The sequence below is a fragment of the Sciurus carolinensis genome, unplaced genomic scaffold (genome assembly GCF_902686445.1).
Source record: "Sciurus carolinensis unplaced genomic scaffold, mSciCar1.2, whole genome shotgun sequence".
Classification (NCBI taxonomy): Eukaryota; Metazoa; Chordata; class Mammalia; order Rodentia; family Sciuridae; genus Sciurus; species Sciurus carolinensis.
In genome coordinates, this window is record NW_025920187.1 from 441,028 (window position 1) to 465,387 (window position 24,360).

Below are 24,360 nucleotides of genomic sequence, written 5' to 3' on the forward strand. Positions count from 1 at the left end.
ACATCAACCCCACATTGAAGGCACAGTGCTTCAGGCAGACTATTGGGTCATCAGGAGCAAAAACACTTTCCCCTCTTCCTGCTAATTCCTGGGAGTAGTAATGTATTGTGTGGGGGTCTCTAAGTCACGACCCACATGGATGACAAAAGGGTGAACTACTGGAGGATGATGTTGGGTATAATCAATCAATTACCCATCAACTTATCTAATCAATAAACACCCGAGAGTCAATACTCTTTTTAAATGAGAGGGGGACATGATGGGTCTGACCACACCAGAGCTGGCCTCTAACAACATGGAGTAGTCCAACTATCTTTTATTTGTAGACACACAGGTAAAGGGGCCCAGAACGGGAGGAGCTTCTTCTGTGATGGACAGGTTGGAGTAGAGTAGGACAGGCAGGACCCTGTACTAACTCAAGGAAACTAGACAGGGAACCACTCCCACACAGTGCTACACATTTCCATGACTGCTAGTTCCTGGAAGCCAGGCCTCTGTGTCCCACACCTCAACATCGTCTGATTCTGCTAGATAAGGTTGGCTTCCCACAATCCTGAGCACTTGTGTATTCAAATGGGAGCTGCTGATACTGAACCTAACTCCGACATGGCACAGCTGCTGTGTGCATCCCTAAGAGAGTGACCAAGAACTGGGGCATGAGTGTAATTCTGGCTGAAAGGAAAGTGACATTTAATCAGGCAAAGTTGCAGGGGTACACGTGCTCTGGACAGGTGGAGTACAATTCACATTAAGATAAAAGCAACCTTTAATAAAAGGAAATTGTTGAGGGGCCTATCATCCACCATTTGCCTGCCTCTTGCCTGTCCTTCGCCTACTTTTCACCTATCCATCATCCACCACCGGAGGTTCACCTCCCGATTGTCTGACAGCAGTCAGCAAACTGACTGCAGACCGCCTGTGGAGACCCAGCTGCCTGCCATTACCTGGAAGTTCACTGTCACAGTACCTGCAGGTTTGGTTACACGTGGCTGCTGCCATTTTAAGACAACGGACAGGCCCCATAGGACCCCTGGCCAGACTGACTGAGCCCCGTCTCCAGGATCCCTCAGCCCGACCGATCACTCCCTGCCTCTGGGGCCCTCACAGAGACTGACTGCTCCTTGCCACCAGGACCCCCCGACTGACTGATTGCACCCCGCCTCCAGGATCCCGCAACCAGACCAAACACACCCGACCTCCAGGACCTCCAACCAACCACGTCCACACCCTGAACTGCAGCTCCCCATTTGCCAACACATTTGGAAGCCAGAGCGGCCACCTTGGATACTCCTGAGACGCCTGCTGGAGCCTTGAAGCTCATTGTCAGAAAAGGTTTTGGAAACCTATAGGGTCACTATAAGCCTAGAGGGGGAAAACTGCAATACCCCAGATAAAAGGAAATTGTTCCATGAATTTTGTTTCATTCTTAGTATTGCCCAGTAATTCTAGAGAGTCACGGCAATCACAGTGACACTGAATATCCAATAATTATGGGTGCTGACCTGTTTTACAACATTTCAAACTCTTATTGCATGCTGTCCGTTACATCATCCCACCAACCCCATGAATTGAATGAGGAGGTTCTGAACCCCACCCACTTGACAGAGCAAAATGGTTACTTTCCTATGGTTTTATTTTTGCACTGTGGTTATAGAGAATCATTGGGCTCATTTTTTGGAACCTTTCATGCATGGAATGGAATTTGCTCCACTCTGTCCCCAGTAACTCTGCTTTCCTCCCCCCTTACCTCTCCTCTACCTTCGAGTATTTATTTATTTATTTATGCAGACTTTATAGACATGCATTAAGGGAGATCCACTGTGGAGTATTTATCCATGCACACAGCATGATTTTGGCTATTTCCTTCTGCATTTCCTCTCCTTTCCCTTCACTCCCTCCCTACCCACTCAGTTCCCTTCTTCTCCTCCACTGATCTTCCCTCTATCTTTTTATGTCACAGCACCCCTATGCATCTCCCACTCATTTTGTTCTACTTTCCACATATGAAGGTAAACATTTAACCCTTTGCTTTCTGACTCTGTCTTATTTTGGCTAGCTTGATATTCTCCAGTTTCATCCATCTACTGGCAAATGCCATCATTTCCTTCTTTGTCATGACTCAGTAGCACTCCACCGTATATTTATACCACATTTTCTTAATCCACACACATGTTCATAGGTACCTGGGCTATTTGCAAAACTTGGCTCTTGTGAGTTATGCTGTTATATTCATTGATGTAGCTCTATCACTATAGTATTCTGACTCATTTATTTATTTATTATTTTTTATTTATCTTTTAATTTTTTTCCGAACTGCATTTTGATTCATTGTACACAAATGGGGTGCATCACTTCATTTCTATGGTTGCACACGAGGTAGATTCATACCATTCATGTAATAATACATGTCCATAGGGTAATGATGTCTGTCTCATTCCACCATTTTTCATACTCCCTCCCTCTAATTTCCTTCTATATAATCTAAAGTTCCCCCATTTTTCTCTCACCCCCCCCATTATATATCATTGTCCACTTATCAGGGAAAGCATTCAGCTTTTGTTTTTTTGTGCTTGGCTTATTTCACTTAGCATGATATTCTCCAGTTCCATCCATTTATTTGCAAATACCATAATATTATTCTTCTTTATGGCTGAAGTATTCCATTGTGTATATATACCAGAGCTTCTTTATCCATTCATCTATTGAAGGGCATCTAGGTTGGTTCTACAATCTAGCTATTGTGAACTGAGCTGCTATAAACATTGATGTGGCTGTGTTACTGTAGTTTGCTGATTTTCAGTCCTTTGGGTATAAACTGAGGAGTGGGATAACTGGGTCAAAGGGTGGGTCCATCCCAAGTTTTCTGAGGATTCGCCATACTGCTTTCCAGAGTGGCTGCACCAATTTGCAACTCCACCAGCAATGTAAAAGAGTTGTTTTAATTTGCATTTCTCTAATTACTAGAGATGTTGAGCAATTTTTCATATATTTATTAATTGCCTGTGTCTTCTTCTGTAAAGTGTCTGTCCAGTTCCTTGGCCCATTTATTGATTGGGTTCTTTGTATTTTTGGCATAAAGTTTTTTTTTTATTTTTATTACTATTGTATACAAAAAGGATACATGTTGTTTCTCTATTTGTACATGGAGTCAAGGCATACCATTTGTGTAATCATACGTTTACATAGGGCAATGATGTTTGATTCATTATTTTTTTCCCTTCCCCCCACCCCTCTCACCCCTCTTTTCCCTCTATACAGTCCTTCTTTCCTTCATTCTTACCACACTCCTTATCCCTAACTCTAAACCTAACCCTAAACCTAATGCTAACCCCTCCCAATCCCCATTATATGTCCTCATCCGCTTATCAGTGAGATCATTTGTCCTTTAGTTTTTTGAGATTGGCTTATCTCGCTTAGCATGATATTCTCCAATTTCATCCATTTGCCTGCAAATGCCATAATTTTATCATTCTTCATTGTGGAGTAATATTCCATTGTATATATATGCCACAGTTTCTTTATCCATTCATCAACTGAAGGGCATCTAGGTTGGTTCCACAATCTGGCTATTGTGAATTGATCAGCTATGAACATTGATGTGGCTGTATCTCTGTAGTATGCGGATTGTAAGTCCTTTGGGTATAGGCCAAGGAGTGGGATAGCTGGGTCAAATGGTGATTCTATTCCAAGCTTTCTGAGGAATCTCCATACTGCTTTCCAGAGTGGCTGCACTAATTTGCAACCCCACCAGCAATGTATGAGTATTCCTTTTTCACCACATCCTCTCCAACACCTATTGTTGCTTGTGTTCTTGATAATCGCCATTCTAATTGGGGTGAGATGAAATCTTACGGTAGTTTTGATTTGCATTTCCCTTATTACTAGGGATGTTGAACATTTTTTCATATATCTGTTAATTGCTTGTACATCTTCTTCTGTGAAGAGTCTGTTCATTTCCTTAGCCCATCTGTTGATTGGATTATTTGTATTCTTGGTGTAGAGTTTTTTGAGTTCTTTATAGATTCTGGAAATTAGCGCTCTATCTGAAGTATGGTTGGCAAAGATATTCTCCCACTCTGTAGGCTCTCTCTTCACATTGCTGATAGTTTCCTTTGCTGAGAGAAAGCTTTTTAGTTTGAATCTATCCCAGTTGTTGATTCTTGCTTTTATTTCTTGTGCTATGGGAGTCCTGTTGAGGAAGTCTGATCCTAAACCAACAAGTTGAAGATTTGGACCTACTTTTTCTTCTATAAGATGCAGGGTCTCTGGTCTGATTCCGAGGTCCTTGATCCATTTTGAGTTGAGTTTTGTGTAGGGTGAGAGATAGGGGTTTAATTTCATTCTGTTGCATATGGTTTTCCAGTTTTCCCAGCACCATTTGTTGAAGAGGCTATCTTTTCTCCATTGCATATTTTTGGCCCCTTTGTCTAGTATGAGAAAAGTGTATTTATTTGGGTTAGTGTCCATGTCCTCTATTCTATACCATTGAGCTACCTGTCTATTTTGGTACCAATACCATGCCAGTTTTGTTACTATTGCTTTGTAGTAGAGTTGAAGATCTGGTATTGCAATACCCCCTGCTTCGTTCTTGCTACTGAGGATTGCTTTAGCTCTTCTAGGTTTTTTATTCTTCCAGATGAATTTCATAATTGCTTGCTCTATTTCTGCAAGGTACATCATTGGGATTTTAATTGGAATTGCATTGAATCTGTATAGCACTTTAGGTAGTATGGCCATTTTGAAAATATTAATTCTGCCTATCCAGGAACATGGGAGAACTTTCCATCTTCTAAGGTTTTCTTTAATTTCTTTCTTTAGTGTTCTGTAATTCTCATTGTAGAGGTCTTTCACCTCTTTTGTGAGATTGATTCCCAGGTATTTTATTTTTTTCAATGCTATTGTGAATGGGGTAGTTTTCCTAATTTCTCTTTCTGAAGATTCATCACTTATGTGTAAAAAAGCATTGGATTTATGTGCATTGATCGTGTAACCTGCTACTCTACTGAATTCACTTATGAGTTCTAAAAGTTTTCTGGTGGAATTTCCAGGTTCCTCTAAATATATAATCATGTCATCAGCGAACAGAGATAGTATGAGTTCTTCTTTTCCAATTCGTATCCCTTTAATTTCTTTGGTTTGTCTAATTGCTCTGGCTAGAGTCTCAAGGACGATGTTGAATAGAAGTGGTGAAAGAGGGCATCCCTGCCTTGTTCCAGTTTTTAGGTGGAACGCTTTCAGTTTTTCACCATTTAGAATGATATTGGCCATGGGCTTAGCGTAGATGGCCTTTATAATGTTAAGGAATGTTCCCACTACCCCAATTATTTCTAGTGTTTTGAGCATGAAGGGATGCTGTATTTTATCGAATGCTTTTTCTGCATCTATTGAAATAATCATGTGATTCTTAACTTTAAGCCTGTTGATATGGTGAATGACATTTATTGATTTCCAATGTTGAACCAACCTTGCATCCCTGGGATAAAACCCACTTGATCGTGGTGCACTATCTTTTTAATATATATTTGTATGCGATTTGCTAAAATTTTGTTGAGAATTTTTGCGTTGATGTTCATTAAGGATATTGGTCTGAAATTTTCTTTCCTCCATGTGTCTCTGTCTGGTTTAGGTATCAGGGTGATATTGGCTTCATAGAACGAGTTTGGGAGGGTTCCCTCCTCTTCTATTTCATGGAATAGTTTGAGGAGTATTGGAATGAGCTCTTCTTTAAGGGTTTTGTAGAACTCAGCTGAGAACCCATCTGGTCCCGGACTTTTCTTTGTTGGTAGGCTTTTGATGACCTCTTCTATTTCATGCTTGAAATTGGTTTATTTAAGTTGTGTATGTCCTCCCTGTTCAGTTTAGGTAATTCATATGTCTCTAGAAATTTGTTGATGTCTTCGAGATTTTCTGTTTTGTTGGAGTATAGATTTTCAAAATAGCTTCTAATTATGTTTTGTATTTCACTCGTGTCTGTTGTGATGTTTCCTTGTTCTTTCCGAATTTTAGTAATTTTAGTTTTCTCCCTCTTTCTCTTTGTTAGTGTGGCTAAGGGTTTATCAATTTTGTTTATTTTTTCAAAGAACCAACTGTTTATTTTGTTAATTTTTCCAATTGTTTCTTTTGTTTCAATTTCGTTGATTTCGGCTCTGATTTTAACTATTTCCTGTCTTCTACTACTTTTGGTATTGGTCTGCTCTTCTTTTTCTAGGGCTTTGAGCTGTAGTGTTAAGTCGTTTATTTGTTGATTTCTACTTCTTTTTTTGAATGCGCTCCATGAAATAAATCTTCCTCTAAGTACTGCTTTCATAGTGTCCCAGAGATTTTGATATGATGTGTCTTTGTTCTCATTTAATTCTAAGAACTTTTTAATTTCCCTCCTGATGTCTTCTGTTATCCATTCATCATATAATAGTGTATTATTTAATCTCCAGGTATTGGAGAAATTTCTGTTTTTTATTGTCATTTATTTCTAATTTCAATCCATTATGATCTGATAGAGTACAAGGTAGTATCTCTATCTTCTTGTATTTGCTAACAGTAGCTTTGTGGCATAAAATATGGTCTATTTTAGAGAAGGATCCATGTGCTGCTGAGAAGAAAGTGTATTCGTTCTTTGTTGGATGGTATATTCTATATATATCTGTTAAGTCTAAATTGTTGATTGTGTTATTGAGATCTATGGTTTCTTTATTCAATTTTTGTTTGGACGATCTATCCAGTGGTGAGAGAGGTGTGTTAAAATCGCCTAGTATTATTGTGTTGTGCTCTATTTGATTTCTGTAATTGAGAAGGATTTGTCTGACGTACGTGGATGAGCCAATGTTCGGGGCATAGATATTTATGATTGTTATGTCTTGCTGATTTATGCTTCCCTTAAGCAGCATGTAATGTCCTTCTTTATCCCTTCTGACTAGTTTTGGCTTGAAGTCCACGTTATCTGAAATGAGGATGGATACTCCAGCTTTTTTGCTGTGTCCGTGTGCATGGTATGATTTTCCCCATCCTTTCACCTTTAGTCTATGGGTATCTCTTTCTATGATCTGAGTCTCTTGCAGGCAGCATATTGTTGGATTTTTCTTTTTAATCCAATCTGCCAGTCTATGTCTTTTGATTGATGAGTTCAGGCCATTAACATTCAGGGTTATTATTGTGATATGATTTGTATTCCCAGTCATTTGACTCATCTTTGTTTTTTGACATGATTTGGTTTCTCCTTTATTTGGCTATTCCTTCAGGCTAGTGCCTCCTATTGCTGATTTGCATCGTTGTTTTTCATCTCTTCCTCATGGAATATTTTGCTGAGAATGTTCTGTAATGCTGGCTTTCTTTTTGTAAATTCTTTTAGCTTTTGTTTATCATGGAAGGATCTTATTTCATCATCAAATTTGAAGGTAAGTTTTGCTGGGTATAAGATTGTTGGTTTGCATCCATTTTCTTTCAGGGCTTGGTAAATGTTGTTCCAGGCCCTTCTAGCTTTTAGGGTCTGGATTGAAAAATCTGCTGATATCCGTATTGGTTTCCCTCTGAATGTAATTTGATTCTTTTCTCTCGCGACCTTTAAAATTCTGTCTTTATTTTGTATGTTAGGTATTTTCATAATTATGTGCCTTGGTGTGGGTCTGTTGTAATTTTGTATATTTGGAGTTCTATAAGCCTCTTGTACTTGGTTTTCGATTTCATTCTTCAGATTTGGGAAATTTTCTGATATTATTTCATTGAATAGATTGTTCGTTCCTTTGGTTTGTTTCTCTAAGCCTTCCTCAATCCCAATAATTCTTAAATTTGGCCTTTTCATGATATCCCATAATTCTTGTAGATTCTGTTCATGATTTCTTACCATCTTCTCTGTTTGGCCAACTTTATTTTCAAGATTAAATAATTTGTCTTTAATGTCTGAGGTTCTGTCTTCCAGGTGTTCTATCCTATTGGTTATGCTTTCTATGGAGTTTTTAACTTGGTTTATTGTTTCCTTCATTTCAAGTATTTCAGTTTTTTTTTTTTTTCAGTATCTCTAACTCTTTATTGAAATGATCTCGTGCTTCCCGTATTTGGTCTTTTAACTGTTGATTGGTGCGATCATTTAATGCCTGCATTTGCTCTTTCATCTCCTCCTTCAATGCCTGCATTTGCTCTTTCATCTTCTCATTTGCTTCCCCGATTGTTTTAATTATGTACATTCTGAACTCCCTTTCTGACATTGCTTCTGCTGTGCTGTCATTGGGTTTTATTGATGTAGTATCTAGGTTTGTTTGGGACATTTTCTTCCCTTGTTTTCTCATATTGGTCAGCTGTCAGTGGGACCCTGAGATATTGCAGATTTCCTCTATTGGCTTATAGTGTCCCGGTAGATTTCTAGTGTATCACCTCCCAGCCTTCAGTAGCCTGAAGTCTTGGAGGAACTTGATAATGCAGTGCTTCCGAAGAAAGCTGCCCCTAGCCCCCTACTGGTTCCAGAGCTTGGAGCTGGCTCTGTGCGGAAAGGCTCTCACTGGGGGCCTGCACCATGCAGCTGACTGTGTGGGAGGAGCCCACCGCCGGAGTGTGGAAGGATACCTGGGGAAGACTCTAGCTGCCCTGCCTTGCTGTGATAAGCCACCCCTATCTGTGCCTGTTGCCCAGGCCAAGTTTCGCCCAGTGGGGGAGACTCACCCTGTGACTCTATTTTTGTCCAAGTCTCTCAATGCCTCCCCTTCTTGAGTCTTGGGTTCTGGAGTGACTGGAGATGCAGTCACCCTCTAGGCCGCCATCTTGGATCAACCCGTGGAAAGAGCCTGTGGCCGGAGTGGGCAGAGCCACCTGAAGTAGTCTCTGGCTGCCCTGCCCTGATCCCAGAGGCTGCTTGCAGATCAAAGCTCTCAGTTGGCTCGGGGACTTGTGGCTGACTCTATGTAGAAAGGCTCTCACTGGGCGGTCTGTTCTGAGAAGCTAGCCTTGAAAGGCGCCTCCCACCGCAGGGGGCCAGGCTGCTTGTGTAAGTCTCTGGCTGCCCTATCCTGGTCCCTGAAGCCGCTTGCAGGCCAGAGTATGCCGCGCTGGCTCCGGGACTTGGAGCTTGTTCTGATCAGAAAGGCTCTCACTAGGGGGCCTGCTCCGAGAACCTGGAGAAGCTGGCTGTGTGGGAGGGGCCCAGCGCTGGAGTGCGCAGGGCTGCCTGTGGAAGACTCTAAATGCCCTGCCCTGCTCTGATAAGCCACCTCTATCTGGGCCTGCCACCCGGGCCGAGCTTTGCCCTGTGGGCAGACTCACCTGTGGCTCTATTTTTGCCCGAGTCTCTCAATGCCTCCCCTTCTTAACTCCTGGGTTCTGGCGCAACTGGGGATGCAGTCCCCCTCTAGTCCGCCATCTTGGATCGCCCCATGGAAAGACTGGCGTAAAGTTTTTTAAGTTCTTTATAAATTTTGGAGATAAATGCTCTATCTGAAGTGCGTGTAGAAAAGATTTTCTCCCACTCTGTAGGCTCTCTCTTCACAATCTTGATTGTATCCTTTGCTGAGAAAAAGCTTTTTAGTTTGAGTCCATCCCATTTATTGATTCTTGCTTTGATTTCCTGTGCTTTAGGAGTCTTGTTGAGGAAGTCTGATCCTGAGCCAACATGATGAAGATTTGGGCCTACTTTGTCTTCTTTTAGGTGCAGGGTCTCTGGTCTAATTCCTATGTCTTTGATCCATTTTGAGTTGAGTTTTGTGCTGGGTGAGAGATAGAGGTTTGATTTCATTTTACTGTATATAGATTTCCAGTTTTGCCAGCACCATTTGTTGAACAGGCTATATTTTCTCCATTGTATATTTTTGGCTCTTTTGTCTAGTATGAGGTGACTGTATTTATGTGATTTTGTCTCTGTGTCTTCTATTCTGTACCATTGGTCTGCCTATTTTGGTGCCAATACCATGCTGTTTTTGTTACTATTGCTCTGTAGTATAGCTTAATGTCTGGTATTGTGATACCTCCTGTTTCACTTTTTCTACTCAGGATTGTTTTGACTATTTGAGGTCTCTTGTTCTTCCAGATGAAGTTCATGATTGATTTCTCTATTTCTATGAGGAATGTCATTGGGATGTTAATTGGAATTTTATTGAATCTGTATAGCACCTTTGGTAGAATAGCCATTTTGACAATGTTAATTCTGCCTATCCAAGAACATGGGAGATCTTTCCATCTTCGACTGTTTTCTTCAATTTCTTTCTTTAATGTTCTGTAGTTTTCATTGTAGAGCTCTTTCATCTCTTTTGTTAAAATAATTCCCAATATTTTATTTATTTATTTTTTTGAGGTTACTATGAATGGAGTGGTTTTCCTAATTTCTCTTTCAGAGGATTCATCACTTATGAATAGAAATGCATCAAATATATGCATATTGATTTTATATCCTGTTACTTTGCTGAATTCATTTATTAGTTCTAGAAATTTTCTAGTGGAGATTTTGGATCTTCTAAATATAGGATCATATCATCAGCAAATAGTGACAGTTTTAGTTCTTCTTTTCCTATTTGTATTCCTTTAATTTTTTTTGGTCTGTCTAATCACTCTGGCGATATTGAATAGAAATGGTGAAAGAGGGCATCCCTGTCTTGTTCCAGTTTTTAGAGGGAATGCTTTCAGTTTTTCTGCATTAAGAAAGATGTTGGCCATGGGTTTAGCATAGATAGCCTTTACAATGTTGAGGTATGATTCTACTATTCCTATTTTTTCTAGTGTTTTAAGCATGAAGGGGTGCTGTATATTATCAAACACTTTCTCTGCATCTATTGAAATAATCATGTGATTCTTAACTTTAAGTCTATTGATGTGATGAATTACATTTATTGATTTCCGGATGTTGAACCAACCTTACATCCCTGGGATAAACCCCACTTGATCATGGTACACTATCTTTTTAACATATTTTTGTATGCAATTTGCCAGTATTTTGTTAAGGATTTTTGCATCCATGTTCATCAGGGATATTGGTCTAAAGTTTTCTTTCCTTGATGTGTCTTTGTCTGGTTTTGGTATCAGAGTGATACTAGCCTCATAGAACGAATTTGAAAGGGTTCTCTCCTTTTCTATTTCCTGGAATACTTTGAGGAGTATTGGTATCAGTTCTTCTTTGAAGGTCTTGTAGAATTTGGCTGAGAATCCATCTGGTCCTGGGCTTTTCTTTGTTGGTAGGCTCTTGATGGCTTCTTCTATTTTGGTGCTTGAAATTGATCTGTTTAGATTGTGTACGTCTTCCTGATTCAGTTTGGGAGGATCATATGTCTCTAAAAATTTGTCAATGTCTTTGATATTTTCTATTTTGCTGGAGTATAAATTTTCAAAGTAGCTTCTAATTATGTATTTCAATGGTGTCTGTTGTGATATTTTCTTTTTCATCATGACTTCTAGTAATTTGAATTTTTTCTCTCCTTCTCTTCATTAGTGTGGCTAAGGGTTTATCAATTTTGTTTACTTTTTCAAAGAACCAACTTTTTGTTTTGTCAATTTTTTGAATTGTTTCTCATATTTCAATTTCATTGATTTTAATTATTTCCTGTCTTCTACTATTTTTGGTGTTGATCTGTTCTTCTTTTTCTAGGGCTTTGAGATGTAATGTTAGGTCATTTAGTTGTTGACTTTGTATTTTTTTAATGTATGAGCTCAATGCAATGAACTTTCCTCTTAGTACTGCTTTCATAGTGTCCCGGAGATTTTGATATGTTGTGTCATTGTTCTCATTTACTAAGAATTTTTTTTATTTCTTTCCTGATGTCTTCTGTTATCATTGTATCATTCAATAGCATATTATTTAGTCTCCAGGTGTATGAGTAGTTTTTGTTTGTTATTTTATCATTCATTTCTAATTGCATTCCAGGCTATTGTTTTTTAATGAGATAGAGGCACCATAATACCTGAACCTAGACTTGATTCAGAACTGGAAGAAAAAAAGTCTTGAAATGACACTACTTGTTCAATGAGTGGAGTACATATGATAGATTAGTTCAAAATATGTCAATATTATACTCATTAAGGTCGATTAATACACTGTGTTTAAGGAGGGAAATTTCTCTATTAAAAAAATTAAATTTGTTCCAATTGTTTATCCATGATAGTAGAATGCATTTTCACACATTGTACACAAATGGAGCATAACTGCTCCTTCCTTTGGCTGTACATTGTTCTGAGTCACACAAGTAGTGCAATCATACATGTATATAGGGTAATGTCTGTCTCATTCTATCTTCCATTGTGCTGTCTGTTCTACCATCACCCCACCCTTCCCTCCCTCCCCTCTGCATAATCCAAAGTTTCTTCATTTTTTCCCACCCACCCTCCACTCTGGATCTGCATCTGCTTATCAGAGAAAACATTCAGTCTTTGGTTTTTTGGGATTGGCTTATTTCACTTAGCCTGACATTCTTCAGTTCTATCCATTTACCAGCACAAGCAATAATTTCTTGTTTAAGGTTTAGTACTATTTCATGGTGTATACGTACCACATTTTCTTTATCTATTCATCTGTTGAAGGGCACCTAGGTTGGTTCCATAGTTTAGTAATTGTGTATTGAGCTGTTATAAACATTGATGTGGCCACATCACTGTAGTACGCTGATTTTAATTCCTTTGGATATAAACTGAGGAGTGGGATAGCTGGGTCAAATGGTGGTTCCATTCCAAGTTTTCTTAGGAATATCCATACTGCTTTCCAAAGAGGTTGCACCAATCTGCAGTCCCACCAACCATGTATGAGTGTACCTTTTTCTCCACATTTTTTGCCAACATTGTTATGGCTTATATTCTTGATCATTGCCATTATGACTGGAGTGAGATGAAATCTTAGAGTAGTTTTGATTTGCATTTTTCTCATTGTAAGAGATGATGAACAGTTTTTCATATTTTCATATATATTTGTTGATTGTATTTCTTCTGTGAAGTGTCTCTTCAGTTACTTAGCCCATTTATTGGTTGGGTTAATTTTTTTTAATATCCTGGAGATTAGTACTGTATTTGAGGTGTTTGCAGTACTTGTGGTAAAGATTTTTTCCCATTCTGTAGGTTCTCTCTTCACATTATTGTTTCCTTTGCTGAGAAGTTTTTTAGTTTGAATCCATCCCATTTATTGATTCTTAATTTTACTTCTTGCTTTTTAGGAGTCTTGTTAAAGAAGTCAGGTCCTACGCTGACATGGTGAAGATTTTGGCCCACATTTTCTTCTGTTAGACGCAGGGTCTCTCTTCTAGTGCCTAAGTCTGTGAGCCACTTTGAGTTGATTTTTCTGTAGGGTGAGAGATAGAGGTTTAATTTCATTTTGTTTCATATGAATTTCCAGTTTTCCCAGCACCATTTGTTGAATAGGCTATCTTTTCTCCAAAGTATGTTTTTGGTGTCTTTGTCTAGTATGAGATAATTGTATTTATATGGGTTTGTCTCTGTGTCTTCTATTTTATATCATTGGTCTACATGTCTATTTTGGTGTCAATACCATGACAGTTTTGTTACTATTGCTCTTTAGTATAATTTAAGGTCTGGTATTGTGATGCCTCCTGCCTCACTCTTCTTTCTAAGGATGGCCTTGGCTATTCTGAGTCTTATTTTTCCAAATGATTTTCAATTTTGTTTTCTCTAGTTCCATAAAGAATGTCATTGGGATTTTAATAGGAATTGCATTAAAGCTGTATAACACTTTGGTAGTATGGCCATTTTGACAATATTAATTCTGCCTATCCAAGAGCATGGGAAATCTTTCCATCTTCTAAGTTTTTCTTCAATTTCTTTCCTTAGTGTTCTCTAGTTTTTATTGTAGAGATCTTTCACCTCTTTTGTGAGATCGATTCCCAAATATTTTATTTAACTTTTTTCTGAGGCTGTTGTGAATGGGGTAGTTTTCCTAATTCTCTTGCAGTGTATTTGTTTATGTATAGAAATACATTTGATTTATGGGTATTGATTTTTTATCCTGCTACTTTGCTGAATTCATTTATGAGTTTAGAAGTTTTCTGGTGGAATTTTTTTGATTTTCTAAATGTAGCATTATGTCACTGGCAAACAATGATAGTTTGAGTTCTTTTTTCCTATTCATATCTCTTTCATTTCTTTCTTTTGCTTAATTGCTCTGGCTAGAGTTTCAAGGATGATGTTGTATAGAAGTGGTGAAAGAGGGCATCCCTGTCTTGTTCCAGTTTTTAGAGGGAATGTTTTAAATTTTTCTCCATTTAGAACAATGTTGGCTTTGGGTTTAGCACAGATAACTTTTACAATGTTGAGATATGTTTCTACTATTCCTAGGTTGATTAGTGTTTGGAACATGACAAGGTGCTGTATTTTATTGAATTCATTTTTTGTGTCCATCGAGATGATCATATGATGTTTGTTTTTGATCTATTGATGTGATGTATTATGTTTATTGATTTTGGTATGTCGAACCAACCTTTCATTCCAAGGATGAACCCCACATGATTGTAGTAAACTATCTTTGTAATGTGTTTCTGTATGCCAGAATTTTATTGAGAATATTTTTGTCTATGTTCATCAGGGATATTGGTCTGTAGTTTTCTTTCCTCAATGTGTCTTTGGTTATGATAGCAGAGTAATAATAGACTTATAGAATGAGTTTGTAAGGGTTTCCTCCTTTTCTCTTTTATGGAATAATTTGAGGAGTACTGGTGTTAATTGTTCTTTGAAGGTCTATAGAACTTGGCTGAGAGTCTGTCTGGTCCTGGACTTTTCTTGGGTGGTAGGCTTTCGATGTTGTCTTCTATGTCATTGCTTGAAACTGATCTGTTTAAATCCTTCAGTTTGGGTAGATCATATGTCTCTAGAAATTTGTCAATGTCTTACGTTTTTCTACTTTTTTTACTGTAAATTTTCAAATAGTTTCTAATTATCTTCTGTATTTCAGTAGTATTATTTGTGATATTTCCTTTTTAATCACAAATTTTAGTAATTTGGGTTTTCTCTCTCTCTTTGTTAGTGTGGTTGAGGGCTTATCAATTTTTTTTAGTTTTTCAGAGAATCAACGTTTTGTCAATTTTTCAATTTTTTTTCTTTCAAATTCATCAATTTCCGCTCTGATTTTAATTATTTCCTGTTTTGTGCTGCTCTTGGTGTTGATTTGTTCTTCTTTTCTAGGGTTTTAGGTGTAATATTAGGTCATTTATTTGTTGACTTTTGATTATTTTAATGTATGATCTCAATTCAGTGAACTTTCTTCTGAACACTGTCTTCATGATGTCCCACAGAATTTGATTTTTCATTGTTGTTCTCATTTACCTCTAAGTATTTTTCTATTTCCTCCCTGATTTTTTTTACACATTTATCACTTAATAGCATGCTATTCAGTCTTGAGGTGTTGGAGTAGCTTCTATTTTTTATTTTATCATTGTATCTGGTTTCATTCCATTATGAATGCAGGGTACTATTTCTGTTTTTTTGTATTTGCTGAGAGTTGCTTTGAGGCATAACATATCATCTATTTTAGAGAAGGATCCACGTGCTGACAAGGAGAAATGTATTTGCTGGATGATGAATCAAATATTCTCTATATGTCCCTTAAGTCTAAATCATTGATTGTAGTATTTATTTCTACAAATTCTTTATTGAGTTTTTGTTTGAAAGATTTATGCAGTGGTGAGAGAGGAGTGTTAAGGTCCCCTAGCATTATTGTGTTATTTTCCTTGATTCTTGAAATTGAGAATGATTTGTTTGATGTATGTAGATGTTCCATTTTGGGGGGCATATATACATGATTGTCATGTCTTGTTGGTGTATGAATTCCTTAAGCAGTATGAAATGTTCTTCTTTATCCCTTCTGACTAATATTGTTTTGACATCCACTTTGTCTAATATGAAGATGGAAACCCCTGCTTGTTTATTCAGTCCTTGTGCATGATGTTTTTTCCCATCCTTTCACCTTCCATCTGTGGATGTGTTTTCCTATGAGCTGAGTGTCTCGAAAATAGTATATTGTTGTTTTTTTTTTAATCCAGTCGGTCCGTCTGTTTTTTGATTGACAAACTTAGGTCATTAACACTCAGGGTTATTATTGGGATATGATTTGTATACCTGGTCATTTTTATTTTTAACTTGACTTAATTTCTCCTTTGATTAACATTCCCTTTAGCGTAGTTCCTACCTTTGCTGGTTTTCATGTTTTTGTTTTCATTTCCTCTCATGGAAGTATTTTCCCCAGAATTTTCTATAGTGCAGGCTTTCTAGATGTAAATTTTTTTTAACTTTTCTTTTATTATGGAAGGTTTTTATTTAATCTTTAAATCTGAAGCTTTATTTTTCTGGATATAAAATCCTTTGTTTATTTCCATTTTCTTTCAGAACTTGTTTCATGTTATTCCAGGATCACTTGGCACTGAGGGTCTGGGTTGAGAAATCAGCTGAAATCTGAATTGTTTTCCCCCTATATGTAATTTGATTTTTTCTCTTGCATTCATTAACATTCTATCCTTATTCTGTTAGTTATTCTCATTATAATGTGCCTTGGTGTGGGTCTGCTGTAACTTTGTACATTTGGGGTCCTGTAAGTCTCCTGAACTTGATTTTCCATTTTGTTCTTTAGATTTGGGAATTTTGTTATATTATGTCTTTGAAAAGATTGTGCTTTCCTTTGGTTTATATCTCCATGCCTTAATCTATTTTGATAAATCTTAAACTTGGTCTTTTCCCATTATCCCATACTTCCTGGAAGTTCTGTTCATGGTTTCTTACCATCCTCTCTCTGCAGATAACTTTATTTTTTTTTTCAGATTTCAAATGCATTTTTTATTCACTATTTTTGATGACTATAAATAAGTGTTTCCACTATGGAAAAGAAAGTTAGCACAGCACATTTTCATGACTGGGGAATGGATTTTCTCAAATCATCTTCAATAGGGTAAAAACTTAAGAAAAAAACCTGAATTTTGGAATTCAGCTCTTTATATAAAGTCCCTTATGAAAACATAACAGAATAAAAATAAACCCAAAAGGAGGGGCAGGGCAAAATTAAAAGAGAAAAAGAAGAAAAGAAAAGGGAAAAGAAATTAAGACGACTCATTGCTTCTCCAATTTCTCCTGGGTCTCCTCTCTAGGCTCCTTGTTCTCCTCCTTCACAGAACGAGCTTCCAGCTTTTCAGTCACTTTTTCAGCATTATCATTTTTTCCCAGTCCTACTTTTTCTTCTCTCTCTTCAATGGCTTTCCTGCATTCTTCAAACTTTGCTTTGAATTTTTGTGCATCCTCAGAGTTTAGGAAGTGGAGGGAAAGCAGCTCGGGCTTAGGGTACTCGTCAGCAAAGTCAGCATGGGTTCCAAACCCGGGCGGTCACTGCCAGCATTTGGCTTCAGTTCCATCTTTGGTGTGATATAGTGGTTGGTGCATATCTTCAGGGTCTTATCCCTCCTCACGAGAAGGCCAATGGCCCCCTTCTCCTTATGTTTCAGGAGCTTGACTTCGCTGGTGCCTTGTTCCTTCCACTCTGGAAGTTCGTTCTCTGAAGCAAATCGAAATAGCTTTGCTCGCATCTTAAAAGTTCCTCTTCATCTTCCTCCAGCGTTTTAATTTCTTGCTCAAGGAGCGAAACTATTGTCTCCAACTGGGGGTCGTGGTTGGACTCATTTGCATTCTCAGTAGAGGTATCATGGTCCTGATGAGGGTCCTTGGCAGCCGCCATGGGGAGGAGGCAGCAGTGGCAGCTCAGCTGGTTCGTCCTCCTTGACTCCGCGTCCTCTAGGCGGCTGGTCGCGCGCCGCAGCCGCAGCCGCCCACCTGCCCGCTCTTCCCCCCACCGTAGATCCAAATGGATCTTTGACCCCCCCCACAGGGGGAAATGCGCCACCATAACTTTATTTTCAAGAGTATATATTTTGTCTTCATTGTCTGAGGTTCTGTCTCCCAAGTGGTCTAGTCTGTTGGTAATACTCTCAACTGAATTTTTAATTTGGTTTATTGTTTCCTCCATTTCAGGAATTTCTGCTTGATTCCTTTTTATAATCTCTGCCTCTTTATTGAAGTGACCTTCCACTTCCTGTATATTCTCTCTAATGTCATTCTTTATTTTGAATATCATTCTAACTCTCAACTCTTTCTCTGAGATTTCTTCTACCATATTGTCTATGGATCATATTGCTGGAACATCTTGGTTTGTTTGAGCTGCTTTGTCCCCTTGTTTTTTCATGTTGTTTGTGTGTCTTCTCATCTGCTATGGATCAGAGGCAGTACAGATTATACACTGTAGAGTTACATTGTCCCTGAAGTGTACCTCACCTTTAAGGGAGAGAAAAATTTTAACAGCACCCAGTGCAAATTATATACTGCCTTAAACCAAATGGCACCTATTAAGGCATTTACAGTTTTGTTACAATAAACAAATGAAGTGTTCAATTATTGTGTAAAATCTAAACAGTAAATTTGCTAAAAATGTCTACTGTTTTAAAAGATGAACAGTGAGGGAATAGAAGTAGTGTAAGATGTGATGTTTATGAAGGAGAGGGAGAGAAGATGGAGGTAAAAATTTATAGTAAGAGCAACGGAGGAATTCATAGAGGTTGGCTGTTAGTATGAGAGAAGTGAGGAAGAGAACCCAGGGAGACGGAGGTTTGACAGAAAAAGTACATATGGATTCTTAAAGAAGTAAAAATATAAGAATACACAATCTGTAATATACTACTCCTACATCCCTTTCCTCAATAAATTGATGAGTGAAAAATAATTGGATTCAATGATGGTAGAAGTGTGAGAGAGAGCAAAAGACAAAAAAAAGTAGGAAAGTCTCAGTAGAAAGTTGAATGATTGCTTCTGTTGACTTTGAAAAATTTTCTCATCTTCCCTTCTCCACCAATAGGCAGGGTTGTCCTAAGTTTCATGTTAGCTCCAGTCCAGTGGGTGGCAGACCGTTTGGGTGGGAGAACCAATAGGAAGATGCCCTCACACCTTTTCCAGTCTTTCCATCCTTTGTAACTGGCCCCTTCCGTTCCTGCTTCTGTTCCTACTTCAGGACTCAGTGAGCTGGAGAGAGTCCAGTTTTCTCCGGGTTCTTCAACCTTGCCCCCCAGGGAACTGCCCCAGGTCTCTGGCTTTCCACAGGCTTGTCAGTCCCAGACTAACCCCTGCAGACCCAGCTGCAATCTGATGGACCTGTGCTTCAGCTTCCACAGGTCCTGTCTTATTGCAGGAGCAAGATCTCAATGCCCTTTCAATTTGCAGAGAAGACACCAGGGATTCTCTCACACAAAGGAGTGACCCTGCAGAGAGGCAGCCAGATGGCAGTCAATACCACACTTGACACAAGACCTGATGTGCGACCATACTTGCATGTACCCCAATATATCTCCAGGTCCTGACCTGTGTTCCCAGACCAAGCTGGCAGCACCCTGAGCTTAAGGCGGTGGTCGTGATGGCTAAACTGCAGACCCTGACTAGTGTCCCAAGATGGCACTGGCTGTGTAACCAATCCTGCAGGTACTGTGACAATGGACTTCCAGGCAATAGTGGGCAGAAAGTGAATCTGTTGACAGTCTGTGGTGATCTGGAGGCTAAGGGCAGTGGATCAGTGGATGGAAGTTGATCAGTGAGTGATGTGGAGGTTAAAGGCAATTGATGGGCAGGCAAGATGTGGACAAATGGGCAAATGGTGGATGACAGGCAGTGGTCATTGAATGATCTGCACTGAAAAGGCAGGTAATATGCTGGTAGATGGTGGGTGATCACAGACTATGAAGGGAAGGTAAACAGCAGGGGATCCATGGGCAGTGGTGACTGCCTTGCAGAGAAACAGTATTTCTTCTGCTTTAATCCAGAGTCACAGAGTGACAAGGAATGCAGCCTCCCTCTAGTCCACCATCTTGGATCTCCTCTCCCTCACTCTTCACTGTCACTGAATGTTGGTGTTGTGTCATATCCCCTAGTCTGATAATATTCTCTGGTAGCTAAGTCTGTTAACTAATGAACAGATAAAAAGAGTGTGGCACATATAAGCAATGGAATATGCAGTCTAAAAAAGGCACCAGTTCTATCATTTATGGCAACATGGATGGACATTATAAGTGATATAGGCCAGCCACTGGAAAACAAATACTACACTTGCAGTGAAATATAGAAAAGTTGACATCAGAACAACAGAATAGTGCTTAACAGAGATCAGGGACGGTAGGGAAAGGAGAAGGAGGGAGCTTGCTCAATGGGTATGACTTTACAGTAGGTTGGAGGAATGTCCTGGAGTTCCATGGCATGGTGTGTCACTATGGTTAACGATGATGCATCATATATCTTGGATTAGTTAGAAGTTAGAAGTAAGGCTTTTTAACAACTTTGTCCTTTATGGAATCTTGAAGTAATCAGGATGCTTCAAGTCACATAGTTTTACTTAGATATGAATCCGCATTGCCTACTCAGAGTTAATATTCACACTTACTGGTTTTCCCTATAACTATGTCAGTTTAAATCCCTTTCTATTTTATAAATGTTCTCTTGATTGCAAACATTGGATCTTTCCCTAGTGCAGGGTGCCATCTATGGCCTGCAAATTAAAAACCAGGCTGGTTGAGCTATTAGACGTGGAAAACTGGCTCTCAGGAGCTGACAATTATGAGAAATTGTTCCAGATTGCCTGGAGTAACCCACCGCCAGAAAATGTAGACCCTGGTGGAATAACCAGCTAGAGCAAAATGGCTTGTTTGACTCCAACCCATCCTGTTTCTCAAGGAAGAAGCCCCTACTGGCCCTCCTTTGATCTGTACTGCTATAAATAGAGAAAATGTGGGCTCCTCCATTTTGTGAGAGCCAGTCCACTCAAGTGGATGGCTCAATTGTTCATGCCCCTGATTCAAAAGAAAATTGTCTCTTGTCTTTCTTGATGATAAATAAATTTCTTAGTGAGGATTTCACAGCCAGCTCATCCCTCTGACAGGAAACCTTTCCTTGTCCACATGGGTGTACAATGAGAACTGTGCCCAAACAGGGACTGTTCAAGAGGAATGCAGAAGAGGTAGATTACAGGTGGGTGTTAACCCTCTCTTGTGGAAAGCATGCACATGTGAATAGCTCATTGAGAGAAAGAGAGGGGAATTTTTCATAGCATGACACTAAGTGTTAGGTCGAATTTAAGCAGCTGCTTGGGAGGGAGCAGGACAACGGGCAACCCATTGCAAGTGCAGAGAGTGGGGCACCAGGCAGTCAACGCCAAAGAACAACCAATCAGACCGTAGATAAACCTTAGTGGAGTCTTGCAACTGCCTGTTGATCAAGGGAATCCCCAGCCAACCCCAGGGGGCACTAAATCCTCAAGCCTCCCTCCACCTATTCTGGCTTATAAAGACCCTGGGCAGCCGGGGCCATGTGTAATTTTCTCTGGCTCTCAGCCCTGACCTGTACCCCAGGGTGCTGGGAATTTCGCCTGAGAGACAAATTCCAATAAAGCTTTGCTTCGGCCATTTCTGTCCACTTTTGTTTGGCCACCAACCCTCGCCCTTGAGCTTACATTTGGTGCTGAAACCCGTGAGGGTTTTCAGGCCTCCCTTGTCGGGGTTGAGGTTCATCCTCTCCCTCAGACAAACCAGGAGATTCCGTTCCTTTCGGCTCTGTTCCGTTCCGCTCCATCCCATTTCTCTTTATCCGGCAACAGATGGGGTAAGTTCCCTGGGTTTTCCCTTTGGCCATTCTGATTTTTACTACCCAATAAACAAGGTCTTTCTGTAAGTCGCGTGTGCCACAGACCCCCGTCTTTCCGTTTGGGCTCTGGTAGCTGTGGAGACATCCTAACCTCCAGTTAGTCACCCCATTTATTCCATTCCGGACCCCCAAAGGTCGAAAGACGTTTAGGCTTTTGGCCTGTTTGCTGTTTTTCGGGTGTTCACAAGCGGGAATTGGGACACCATTTTCCGCTTCTGTGCACCCCCAAGTAAAACTGAATGGTTAATGAGAAACATTGGGATCCCCCCTACACCCTCAAACTCCTTTGGGCTACCTCTACCGTAATTTCACTAAATTAGGACTTGCCCAAGACTTATACCATAAAGGGCAATATGTTTTAGATAATGTCTCAAAATGCCCACCAGAGGGCACTCTTGACTTTCAATTGCTGCAGGACAGAAAAGCCGCCAGACGATTTGCAAGCATTTTGGATTTTGTGCGCTTGCCCTGTCCTTTTTTCTACCTGTTCCATCACCCAATTTCTCCTCGCCAGGGGCAGTCCCAAACTGCTCCCCCTCTTTACTCAGGTCAGACTTCCACCTCCTCTTTCTCCTCCTTCTCCTTCCTTGGAAGGTCCCTCCTCCTCCCCACCTCTCTTATTAGCGCACACACCTGATCTTATCAGCCCCTCTCTGACTCAACCCGGACCTCCTTTGTCCTCCCCCAGTGGCTGCTGGTGCAGAGGGCATTGTGCAAATCAATGTTCCATTCTCACTCCAAGATCTTTCCCAGATTGAGAAGGGTCTTTCTCTGCTGACTCCTCTACTTATATTAAGGAATTTAGATATCTTTCCCAGACTTATGATCTCATCTGGCATGTCTTTCTTCCACTCTCACCCCAGACTAATGACCCTGCATCCAATAAGCACCACAAGATCATGCTGACCAGGTCCACCTAATGAACATAACTCTCCCCACAGGTGCAAAGAGCCTTTTATCTGAACTCCAACAAAGTAATTATTAACGGGCGTGTCATTTTTCCAGGACTCTTGTTTTTTTTTCTTAAATTTTATATTTTTTGAGCTCATAACATTGATGTTTTTTAATCAGTCTTATTTTTATTCAACTTGGGTTTTTGGACATCTGTTACATTGCAATGGAAATTTCACCTATAAAAACTACAAGGCCTTTGTTTTTCTGTTATGTGTATATCGTGTTGTCTGTCTATGTGTGTCCAAAAATCATGTGCATGATATCATGGCTTACCTCACAAGTCTCCAGGTAGTCAAGTTTAAGAATGTTAATTGATATTAATCAATTGTTTCTAGAACTTTTCTCCAACAGAAAAGAGATCGCAGATACTGTTCAATATACCTATCTGATATCTTGGTTTTTACCGTAAAATAAGTATTTGACATGTGTGGGATGACTCAAATGTGTTTTTTCAAGATATCTGATTAATTTACAGGGTTATATTAAATAGGTTCCTATCTTCTAGGTACACAAGGTTTTTTTTGGTTTTTTTTTTGACTTTTTTTTATTATTGTAAACAAATGGGATACATGTTGTTTCTCTGTTTGTACATGGCGTAAAGGCATACCATTTGTGTAATCATAAATTTACATAGGGTAATGTTGTTTGATTCATTCTGTTATTTTTTCCCTTCCCCCCACCCTTCCCACCCCTCTTTTCCCTCTATACAGTCCTTCCTTCCTCCATTCTTGCCCCCCTCCCTAACCCTAACTCTAACCCTAACACTAACCCCTCCCATCCCCCATTATGTGTCATCATCCACTTATTAGCGATATCATTCGTCCATTGGTTTTTTGAGATTGGCTTATCTCACTTAGCATGATATTCTCCAGTTTCATCCATTTGCCTGCAAATGTCATAATTTTATCATTCTTTATGGCTGAGTAATATTCCATTGTATATATATATACCACATTTTCTTTATCCATTCATCAATTGAAGGACATCTAGGTTGGTTCCACAATCTGGCTATTGTGAACTGAGCAGCTATGAACATTGATGTGGCTGTATCTCTGTAATATGCTGATTTTAAGTCCTTTGGGTATAGGCCAAGGAGTGGGATAGCTGGGTCAAATGGTGGTTCCATTCCAAGCTTTCTAAGGAGTCTCCACACTGCTTTCCAGAGTGGCTGCACTAATTTGCAGCCCCACCATCAATGTAAGAGGGTACACAAGTTTTTAATGCAGAAAATTTGTCAGACTGCTGTTCTCCAAGTTAAGCTTGTCAGTGATGGTAATTTATATTTTAGATATAATGTTATATTATGTTAACTAATGTTTATATAGGCTCTGGAAGCAAAATATGCAAACTTTGTAAAATGGTCATTAAGAAAGAATGTGAAGGGCAATAGTGGAAAATGGGACAATAGTGACTGAGATTGGGGTCTCTGACCTCATGGCTGTGGCATGCCCAATGCCTGGGAGTGTTCCCGTGCAGGGGCACAAGATGTCTAACTGCTGTGGCAGTGCCCTCCCTGGGGAGGCTCTGTGCAGAAGTCCTATCAGCTCTGACATTGATCTCAGGCACACAGCTCCTGGGAAGGAAGGAATTCTTTTGCTAGATAACCACAGTGTTTCGTCAACTCCTTTCTCTGGTTCCTGCCTGCCTTACAGTAACTTTGAATAGTGGACTTTCTTGAGAGCTACACAGAGCTCCTAACATTGCACTTTGTAGCTCTGAAAAAGTTACATAGATGTCCTAGTCTCTGTAATTTTCCTGAAAACAAAGAGTAATGCTTACATAGTCTTTAACCTG

The 24,360-nt window shown here is 39.5% G+C and overlaps 1 pseudogene; it reads right to left on the reverse strand.

The window, feature by feature from the left end:
* Nucleotides 1-16,998: 16,998 nt before the first annotated feature.
* LOC124974864 (ran-specific GTPase-activating protein-like) lies at nt 16,999-17,617 on the reverse strand (annotated as a pseudogene).
* Nucleotides 17,618-24,360: the final 6,743 nt, after the last annotated feature.